A 12,026-nucleotide genomic window follows, 5' to 3' on the forward strand; every position below is an offset into this window, starting at 1 on the left:
TTCCAGGGCAGGGCTTAGGCCCTCCCCCAAGATTCCAGGCTGGGAGAGCATCTCTCATTATGGGATGGGCACCTAAGTGCATTTGTATTCCAGGGACAAATACTCCCCAAGGCCCCATAGATTGCCTAGGACAACTCACTGACACTCACATTCAGGGAGTCTGGATCAGTCTCATGCTGGCATCTCAGCCATCAGTTTGGCATCCAAGAGGACCCCTTTGTTCAGGTCAGCTTCTTGGCCTTTTTGATAAGATCAAGTGTACTATCTGTTCTTATTAGTTTAACAAACTGATTTTTAAAATGACCTCCAAATCCATATTTTCTATATGAAAATTCTAGCTTTGTCTCTTACAAACTATATTTCTATGCCCTATTTCCTTCTCTGAGTCCTCTATTTGCCAAATGAAACATTAAAATAATCAAAGTATAATTGCTTTAAAAATTTTAGGGAAAATTAAATAAGTAAAAATAGGTAAAGAATTTTAAAATTTTCTTTACCCATAAAAGTATTTGTGTTATTATTATTAGTGGCTTCTTCCAAGGTTGTTAGGAGTCAGGAAGGAAGAATGTGCATCATAAATACAGAAAGGCTTCTGAAAGCACTATTTTGAAGACACAGTAAACCTTCTATCCTAAAGAGGAAAGTGTGCCAAATAGACATAAATCAGTACTGCTTTTAAACACCATTCCTGGTTTCTTATAATTTTCAGGTACACTGTGGTTGGAACACAAGTCACAATGATAACTGCTACGAAGAGTGGTATGTGAAATAACAGGTTAGGTGTTTTCCATACAGAGTTTTGGTGAACTTGCTGAATTAATACAGAAAATAGCAAAAATGAAATTTTTACCCAGGAATTTTCAAATTTTCTTTTGTTCTTTTTTTTTCTTTTAAAATCATAGAGCTGTACAAAACTTCCTGAGCAGCAAGGTAGAACATTATTCAGCTAGGAAATAAATTGGCTACTGAATCATGTGAGTTCTGACTACAATGAGTGAAATACTCTTTATTTTTCAATGGTTTCTGACAAAGTAAGAATTTTACACAGAGATGCAAGAAAAATTACCGAAGACATGAATCCAATACACTGTTCTTGGATGTGCACTGTATTCAAAGGATGTCCAACTTCAGTTTTTTCAGTCACACCTATACACACAGATGGAAGGACATCAAAATGTAAATAGACACATAAGTTATCACTAAAGATTACACTGAAGCTGAGGTCTGTAGTAAAATAAAATAATTAGCAAGTGCATAACCAGGATCTTTTTTATATACTTTCTATGAATGGTAATATTTTTTCTGTGTGCAAAGATTTTTTTCAAACCTGAGCAAGACCTAATCTGTGTTTACAAGTGTTATGATTTACTGACCTTCGCTAATGGCTAAACATTGAAGAAGAACACAAACAAGATATTTATAGCTTCAGGCAAAGAAAAAGAAATAGACAAATTAACAACTTTGCAAATCATTATTTGATGTAAGGGAAAGCATAAAAATATCCACCAATTGTGCTGTGAATCCACTTTTGCTCATAAAATTGTTTTATTCTAAATTATGGATGTATCATCATGGTTATTAACATTATTTGAAGTGACAAATAACTGGAAATTGATTTTATCTACAGTTGCAAAAGGAAAGTAATTTAAGGGAAATGCTTTGGGTTCATTTCAAGGAATTTAATGTAACAATAACCAAATAATCTTGCAAAACAAGAGAAATCATGGAAACTATGGAGACAAGCTATAAAAACTCTTGGTTTTTGGCACGTGAGATTTCTTAGTGGGCAAGGTGCCTACCACCAAGCGTGAACACCAGAATTTGATCTTGAGCACCTACTCTGTAGAAAGATTTGACTCCTATAAATTGTCCTTTGACCTAACACTGTGGCATATTCATGCCTCATGTCCCTCAATAAATTTAACTGTAATTAAAGTGTTTTCAAATAAGAAATCTTGGATTTTTTGTGGAAAACAAAGGCTCTTTCAAAAAGTGTCATTGAGTTAGTTGATGCTCATTTTAAACTGATTTCTTAATGTAAAATTTCAGAGTCGTACCTTTGTTTGGTGTTTGGGTCCTGTTCCTAAAAATGTAGTTTACGTGAGAGCACTGTAGAGGGAGAGGCCTTTTACAAAATTGCCAGTTCCAAATACAATTTCATAAGTGAATAGTATACCATATTAAAAAGTATATTGATAACTTGTCAGGGGCAGCTGACCTGTCCAACAGTACCTGAATAGGGGAGCAAGGATTAAGAAAGAAAGAGACAGAAGAGAGAATATAGAATTGGGAGGGCTCTCAGTGAGTATTGCAGCAGCACCTAATTTATGTCTCATAGCCCTTTTATATTCAAAACAAAGGGGGGAAGCAAAAGACTTCCTTACAATGATTCAAGGAACAAACAAGTATAATCACCTCCTTAATTCTTAAAACATCTAATAACCACACTTTTGGTCAAATATCCTGCTATTTGGCCTTGAGTAGCAAGAAAAAGCTTCATCTCTCTTATCTTACTTAAGTCAATATGAAATGGAGTCACTAAGGGATCCCACAATAATTTTATGTATGCATACTCTATTATTATTATTGTTATTATTTCCCCACCTTCTATTAATTTCTCCTATTTCTCCCTTATTCCTTCTCAAATGTATGACTTTTTTGATAGTTTTAATTGTTATACATAAATATAAGTGAACAAATGCATCCTGCTGAGATCATTTGCTAATTGCTCACATATGCTTAGGTATAAATATTTTCCAGTGGTTGTGTAACATATTTCACCCAGGTGATTCACAGAATTCCTCCATCATTTGTGTCTATAGATTCTCCAACAAGGCATGAATATCGTACTTGGTAAATCATCAAAACTTTCAAAATGTTTTCTCCCTTATGTAGTCTCCTCAGGCCATATGTAATATTTATAACTCAATTTTCATCTAAAATATTTTCAATAAGAAGTCATGGTTTATTTTCACTATAGTTTTGTTTCGTAAATAGATCTATACAAATGCAACCTGATGGGCTAATTTTGGCATGCTATGTTTAAACTGTTTCTCTATCGCAAACATCTCATCCACGTAAAAAAAATAAAAATAAATATTTCCAGGTGGTGAGAAGATTTCTCAGTGAGCAAAACAATTCTAATGAAAACAATGTGTAATTGAATTCAGATCTTGAGAACTGATGTAAAGCCAGACATGGTAGTGCATATTTGTTATCCCAGAACTCAAATGGATGACAAGTGTGTATAGTAGGATCTATGACACATCCCAAGTCACCTATCCAGGTGTGCATAGCTATAAAACAACAAGACATGTTCTCTTACAAAGGTGGAAGTTGATGCTGATGATAGCCGCAGTTGTCCTCTGACTTCATAGGTACAATATGGCACACATGTAACTGCACTCACAGGAACAGAACACACACACACACACACACGGGGAGGGGTTTGGGAGAAGACTCTTAGATTTCATTCAATTGTTTTCAGCAAGGTTATAATAGTCATATATTTTAATATATTCTTGCCAGAACCATATACATTGCATTTTATCTCCTTTAGTGATATAAATATTATAACATTGTTAAGGAAATGAGTATCTGGTTTCTCCTGTGCTAACATGTTTTGCTTGCTAATTTGGAATCCATGAGTTGATAATGTGGTATCATTTGATCAAGTTTCACTTACCATTTACAATTCAAATTGAATATTGGAGAATTCTGCCTTTATTTACTCAATTTATGTTGTGTCCAATCTTATCCTGCTCTGCTAAAACAAAATATTTTCCATGTAATGCATAAACAACAGAGATTTATTTTTCCACTCTTTTGCAGTATGGGAAGGGAAGATCACGGCATCAAAGGGTTTAGAGATGGGAGTTACTCTGTTTCAGTCTTGGTGTTCTATTTTAATGAAAAGACAGAATGACCACAACAACGCTTATGAAAGAAAGCATATAATAGGGCTTGCTTGGGATGTCAGATGTTTAGTCCATTTTCATCTTGGTGGAAGCATGGTAACACCCAAGCAAACATGGTTCTGGAGAAGTAGCTTAGAGTTCTAAATCCAGATGTGCAGGCAGCAGGAAAAGAAAGAGCCTGTGGGCTTTTCTTGGGCTTTTGATACCTCAAAGTCCAAACCCCAGTGGCATTCTTCTTCTAACAAATTCATACCTACTCCAAAAAAGCCACCCTTCTTTTTTTTTATTAATATTTTTTTTATTTTCCATTTTAAATTTAGATAAGAAACAAGGTTGCTTCACAAGTCAGTACGAGGTCCCTCTCCCTTTCCCTCCCCTCCTCCCGTGCCCTCCCCCCCATCCCCCCCGTTATCCCCTCATTCCCCCAGGGAGGGTGAGGCCCTCCATGGGGGTGTCCATAGTCTGTCATTTCATATAGGGCAGGGCCTAGACCCTTCCCCAAGAGTTCAGGGTGAGAGTGCACCTCACATTGTTCTATGGGAGTCCAGAGACCGTGTGTATACTTGGGATGGGTACTGATCTGCTGTCCAAGGCTCAATAGATTACCTAGGCCTCCTCACTGACACCCAGATTCAGGGGGTCTTGCCACCCTTCTTAATCCTATCAAAAGTGCCCTTGTCTATGAGCCTATGGCAGTCATTTTGTTCAAACCACCAATTTAAAAGAGGGTACCTTGTTATTGAATCCTACAATTGTGATAAACACTATTTTCTGATATGGTAAAAGGACAGGAAGGTAAAAAGGCATGAATACTGGACAGCCTACATTTTTCTCTATATAAGAAAAACATTTATTCCAAGGAATTATCTTTTCCAGTTGTGGAGAACTAGAAACTTTAATCATAACAGTGTTGTTAGAATTTTTTTCAAACTATGGAAAAATAAGAATACAATTGTTGTTCAGGACAAATGATGATAAATAATACAAAAAGTCACAAGGAACTGTTCCTATTTCTACAACCTTATTAGAGTCTCTCTTTCACTAAAGCAGTAACTAAAGCCATAACAAAAATAAAGGGATTTTTAAACTTTTAGGATTTGTTAGTGGTGTCAAATAAGCTAAACAATTCTAGATAGATTGTGTATCATTAATAATTCTCATTGTGATCAATAAATAGATTCATCAATTATACTTATTTTCATTCTTTTCTTTTTCTTTTTTTACAATTTCTTGATTCATTTCTGCCTTCTTATTTGATAATTTGCTCAATTATGTATTCATTTATTTGTTCATTTATTCATATAAATGGATATTTCTCTTGCCTATGCTACAACAAAAGTTCCAGTTTCATAGTAACATAATATGGCCCCTATATTGAGAAGTAATCTTTAGAAAATGCAAACTACCCTTATCCCATCCTCAAACAAAAACATTACAATGTTCTCTAAAATTATTCAGAGATTTCTGTACTAACTTATTTAATTTCACTCCTCACTCTTCAGTTCTATATCTTATACATGTGCCTGTAGACATGACACTGGATTTTTGTTGTTGTTTCCTGTTGTGCTTTGCTATGAATCAAGAGCCACAAGAAAATTGTATCTTGAAAACAAATTCTTATTCCTTCCACCTAGAATGCTCTTAACTTGAATGAGATGTCTTTCTAAGTACCTGATGTCAATACTATCATCCCTCTTCATCATTGTTTTTAAGTAGTTGTGCATATTGTTCACTAGACTGTCAAGTCTGTGAATATAGTATTTGTCTTGTTTACTTTAAGAATGACAATTGTAAATAAAAAACTGGAAAATTTTGCTTGACTAAGAATATAATAAGCAATTGTTAGTACATGTTTCTATTAGCTAAAGCTGTAACAAATATGTAGCCCAATCAGTTAAAGAGTTTTAGACCCATGGCCTACGATACACTTTTAGTTGTTGTATGAGCCGATCTTCTATAGGCATGCTTCTTCCAGCCAATAGTGGGAAGGGAAAGAAACAACGAAGACATCTCTCCTTCTGTACTACTCATATGACTCTGAGCAGCACACCTGTGGAAAAGAAATATGCACCCTATCATTTTTCTTAGCTTACTTTCTTGTTGTTGCTGCATAACAAGTGGCTGGAACCCTGATGCTGCTTATACCAAATATTTTATTCTTTTCATGACTTTACACAAAATATTGAAAGTGATTAGATAAGCCATTTCCATGAGATAGTTATCCTATATTTGATACAGATGTGTCAAGTTGAAATTGTATTTACCATAATCTGATTATGCTGGATTTTTAAGGCAGCTGATTTGTTAGCAGTCTATACTGACTGTTATGTGGAACCTAGGCTAGCATTGTTGCCTAGAGCACTTACGTATGACACTTCATTGTATGTGTTTTTATAGCCTTGGGGCTGCAAGGCAGACACAGCTTTTATGGTTAGAGCTCCAAATGTAAGAGTACAAGTCAGGAAGAAGTTGAATTGCCTTTTATGTAATTTTAAAGAACTTATCACAAACCTGCCTTTCAGTGGGAAGAGAATCAAAGAATTTGTGGACTTGCATTAAAACTTTCATATCTTCTATTAGTAGATGTTTCATTCTAAGTGCTCTTATGTAACAAAAGTATGTTCTGCAGAAGCTTTTGAAATCAATCAGCCCCTAATTTTATGTTCTTTACTGAACCAACAATAATAGCTAAGACTTGAGTCAACTTAGCCCAATTTTTAAAAAGTGGATTGGCACTACGGAATGGAAAGAATAATAACTCAGCTACTTTTACTTTGGTTTGCTTTTACTCTCCACCAAACCATGTAACAAGGTCTTGAAAAGATAAAAACATACATAAATTTTAGTAGGATGAATTAGCACATATGTCATAAAAGATATGCCCAAAATTTTCTATCTCACACAGGGACTGGATTGTGGAAGCAATCAATATTATCTGCCATTTTGGTTTTTTTCTTGCCTTCAATTTATAGTGATTTTATGGTATTCAGCAGTTTCCATTGTGTTAGTGCGATTTATAGTTATACATGAGCCTGAAATCAGCTATAGTTGTTTTTCATTACCTTATGTCCTAAATATCTCTCAGAAATCTTTGTTTAAAACACGTGCCCATTTTTATTAATTTACCTTGATATTATCATTAAGTTATGCAATTCATCAAAGAAAAAAGTAAGCTCTTTAAATTAAAAAAAAAACAACTAGTTACCATGAAACAAGCCTGTCCTGTAGATATCTGCCTTAAAAGAAGATAGTTGGACAGATTGAGGCAGTTTTCATGGCACACTGTTCACTAGTCAATTTGGTTATGAAAAGATGTATAGTCAAGATAACAATTTTTCATCCCCCCCAAAATTCTAGGTTTGGGCTTGGACTTTCTAAATAAATTGTATAGAGAGCGCTGAGGTTCAACCACGCCTTAGGAGTGAAAAGGAATTGATGACAATTTTTCAATTCTAATACAAAACAAAATCTCTGCTAATTTATAATAATACCAATTCCTATGAAGATCTAATTGGAATCTCCAATGCCCATCAATACTCTACTATTTCCCCTATGGTCCCCAAAATTAAGGGCATTTCTTTCAAGGAAAATTCAAAAAGAATTTCATAGTTGCAGTTTTTCATCTTATCTTCCATGAGTATGACATACAGGAGCTTGGGCCCACATTTTTCTTCAAAGAATAGCCATGCATATCAGGATTGCAAAAAAGCATAGTCATGACAGATGTGACAGTGACTAATTGTAGCTGATGCAGGCAATATGGTAAGAGGATTTTCTCATTAAAGGTAAGGGTCAGGGGAAGATGTGAGAATTAGAAAGCAATGTAATGGGGTCAGGGCAAAATGACCACCTCAGGCCTGAATCAACCCAAGTGGAAAATTGCTTGAAAAGCAGGTTAGCAATTTGAACCAGGAATGAAATAAAGTATAAAAGAGCTCTCAGCTCATGCATAGGAATGATCACACACAAATGCTCTTAAAATCATATCGCTTTTATTTTTTGCTGATTATTTCCCAATGCATGTTATAATATTTCAGCATTACTGATGTGTAATAAATTATGAGAAAGATAATATTTTGATCTTTCTTCCTTGCAAGCAGCTTTGTGTCAATACTCACTTCTCCATTTTTATTTTTACTGTCTTTATTGAGGTTGTCAATCTAGCTCCCTGAATCAGAACAATAGTTTGTAATTAGTTTCTCTATTTCTTAGCTATTTTCTTTCCAAAATACAGATTCTTTCTGTTTTAGAAAACTAAATGTTCCTTTAGCACCTGTCAGCTGAAAATTAAACACCCAAAACCTTTCATTCACGATCTGTACAATAAACCCAATTACTCTCTTCAGCTTAAACTTCTATGACTGATTTTCATGTTTTCTACCCTCTTACGCAAATACTTGTTTTCTACATTGTAAATCTTTGATTTCTTAAATATCTTTATTTGTCTTTTTGTAATTTAATTTCTATCTGCATTTTTAATGACTGAACTCTTCAATATGAAAGTGCTATATTTCGATCCTTGTATTAGATGAATCACAGAAAACAGCACAATTATGTTTGTATCATTGTTAATTTTTTATTGTTCTTTTTCAGGTGAATACCAGTATTATCCACTTGGTCTCTAGCTTATTTGACCATAGTTGATATTTAATATTGTTTACAAAATTCTACTTAAAATAAACCTCTGGTAGATTCAGGAATGGTATGTCATTGTTATTAATCTCTTCTGAAAGAACTTCATGATTTATTTTTCTGTTAAGTCTTTGTCTTAGTTTGGGTTTATGTTGCTGTGAAAATATGCCATGATATCACAGAAACTCTTACAAAGGTAAACCTTTATTTTGAGCAGATTCAGTTTCAGACCATTACTCCATTACCATCATGGTCAAACATGGCTGTATGTGTGTGCATGCATTGTGCTGGAGGAGTAGAGAGTTATGCATCCTTACTCACAGGCAGCCGAAGGAGACTGTGTACCACACTCATTGCAGTTTGTGTATATAAGACCTCAAAGCCCACCTTTACAGTGATACACATTTTCCAACAGTCTGTACCTCCTAATAGTGCCATTCCCTATGGGTCAAGCATTCAAAAACATGAAACTATGGGTGCCATTCCTATTCAAATGCACAGTCATCTCACCCAACCAATAAATACCAAACTTTCACCTTTTTGGCTCTAGTATTACGGTCATTCTATATTCACATCATAGTAATATTTCCCATGTTCATAGATCTATGCATATGAATAGTTCATTTGCCCATTGAGAATGTATTTGTTAACTTGTATTCAGCTAAACGTTTTTGAATTTTATTTTGAATGTTAGAAGAATTACTGAATATCAACATAAGCAAAACCAAATCATAAAAATATTTGACATTTAACTGGGCTTCTACTCTAGTGTTTGTAACAAAAGAATGAAAGTTATATCACTGTGTTAAACAAGTTCTGTCATCTATGCCAACTATACAATCTGTACCATTTTGTGGTGTATCAAGACTTCCCTATTCTTTACTTCTCATTGAAAACATATTGGTCTAAGCTAACATGGTCTTTATGTATCTCATATAACTGCTAAAGATGCCTAACACTTTTGTTGTCTATTTTACCATTCTGTGAACAGCATCTAGTTGGTATTTTAGAAAAAAATCAATAATATTACTTCCACCAATAAATTTGTAACATTTTATACTTTTGGTGTAAGTTCTTAATACAGCTAGACTTTGAAAAATATCATTTTTTCTTTTTCTTTTATATGCTGCTCCTTTAGCCACAACCGTATATCCTTCCCTTGTAATTCATAGTGACCCACCATATTTGTTTAAAATTATTTCCTGTTAATAATCATCCTTAATTTCCTCATTTATTCATCTTCATATAATGGATTTCTAATGCACAGTGTCCTTCACCTTTATAATATTTGACAGATATTTACATCTATTACATAATTATTTTCTTAATGTTTTCATTTATCACAAGACTGAAAAATTCTATAATGTAATTAATCAGGTAACTGTTTTTTTTTCCCTCTCTATCACTAGTTCCTAGGCAAACAATGAAACAGTGTACATGTTAAAATACTGTTTTCTGAATGAATGGTTTTTGCTAGAAATTATAGTCACTCATTCAACAGAGTTATCTGAGCATTTAATCTTTGTCCCACACTGGTATAAAGAGTTTTTAATCTACTGTTTGACCTTTTTTTAATTCATTGATTAACTAATATGAATCCCATTATAAATTTTGACTCTCTTAAAGGAAGCTCCTTAAGTATAAAAAATAAGAATCTAGATTCCATTATTTCAATTTCTGAAAGTTCTTTATATTTTATTTTATTATAGTACATTACATGTAAATATCATTTTACTGACTACATTAATTTTAGAAGACTGAGTCTGAAAATTACTGTTACATTTTCTTTTAGTACTTGAAGATGTAGGTGTTCAGTGGGAGAACTGGATGTTGACAGAGATAAGGATTGAACTTGTGTTTTATTTCTTACTCTAGTGTTCTAATTAGCTTAAATAAACAATGAGCAATTAAAACATTCATGATCTATTAAGGAAGACTTGTGTTTTAGTATGTTTATGAAATGCTTGCCTCAGTGTGATGGAGAATTAATAAAGAATTATTCATTTAGCTGTTGCTACATTTAATGGACAATAATGGCTTTTTTTTCTAATTCAATGTGTACACTTGATAGCTTCATGAACTTTTCTTTTTTAATTCTACTTGCACTTTTATTTGGGAGCAACTTTCATTTGTAGGTTTAGCCCATGCTTCATTTTGGGAGTAAAATGTTATTGAACACTTATTAAAGTGGCAGGAGAAAGAATGATTCTTTTGAATCAAAACTATGACAAAAATTTTTGAACTGTGGTTGTTCGTGGAATACTTGAGTCATATTATCTGTTAAAGAAGGCCACAAGGCTATCCTTTATTGGGTACAACTTTTTAACCTTGTGTCTGCTCCAGGTGATCACATAGAAATATGAAATATGATGAAAGTGATAGGCATAAAAGGATGTATTTTCCAGTTTTCAAAAGCAGAGCATCTCAACTTAATAATTCTTATGGATTGGAATGACTAGTTATATACAATGTAGTATTCTTTAATCATTACATTCAATCATATAAGGTTATGGGGAATAAAATATAATGAAACAGCAGAAAATAATAAGCATGTGATTTAATTATGAGAAATGTATATGCTGCAAAATATTTCTTTTTTAAGACACTCATTGCTGTAACATCATTGTGATAGTTCTTTGAGAAGAGACTATAAAATTTTTCTAGTAGATAATATGTATATTAATCATACAAATCTATCCACTTAAAATTTAAATAATTTCACATATGCTAAAAGAAATTCATGATTAGATATGTTTCATTAGATTATATTATCTTAAACAAAACCTGGTTTTAAAGCATACCTAAATCCTTTCTCCATATAGCTTTCATGATAGGAGAAAAAATAAATTTTTATGAATATATGAAACAGTATATATATCTGTATTATCAAACAAGCACTATTTGAAATGTTACTACATGTTGGTATAATAGTCTTTAAGACTGCTGCAATATCAAAGCTAGTCTTCTGATACCTACAAGTGGCAGGTAATTTTCATTTCTCAAAGTTATCCCCTGTGTTTTATCTGTGGACCGTGAATGGGTCCAGGAAAGAATAGCTATAGATCTGTAACAAAATCATCCCCACATGTGTTTATCTTTGATTCAGTAGTCATATAACAGTTTTTCACAAACACCTCACACTTAAACACATGTGAAATAATGCCCTCTCATACTTTCCCTGTTTTTCCACATGCATAAACCTTGTGTTCTTTTCTTAATTCCTATCTTGATACAGTATGGTATGTCCATTTGGAGGGAAAGAACAAGTTAATTACAATAGCTATTCGTAAATTGTATAATTTCAAGTACTGTAGATAATAGATACATACACTAATGTCTTTCATGATTTTCTAGTTATTGCCTCAGTGCTCTGATTAGCAGGTGTTAGATTTTGTTTTTGAAATTATAGTTTCCATAGTTTCTGGATACACAAGGGAGATTAGGGATACCTAGTTGTCACTGATGAATGCACTTTTC

The 12,026-nt window shown here is 33.4% G+C and overlaps 1 pseudogene; it reads left to right on the forward strand.

The window, feature by feature from the left end:
• Positions 1-226: 226 nt before the first annotated feature.
• Positions 227-316, forward strand: LOC121140132 (annotated as a pseudogene).
• The last annotated feature ends 11,710 nt before the right edge of the window (positions 317-12,026 follow it).

This window comes from Mesocricetus auratus, unplaced genomic scaffold (genome assembly GCF_017639785.1).
Source record: "Mesocricetus auratus isolate SY011 unplaced genomic scaffold, BCM_Maur_2.0 Super-Scaffold_100003, whole genome shotgun sequence".
In the NCBI taxonomy this organism is placed as follows: domain Eukaryota; kingdom Metazoa; phylum Chordata; class Mammalia; order Rodentia; family Cricetidae; genus Mesocricetus; species Mesocricetus auratus.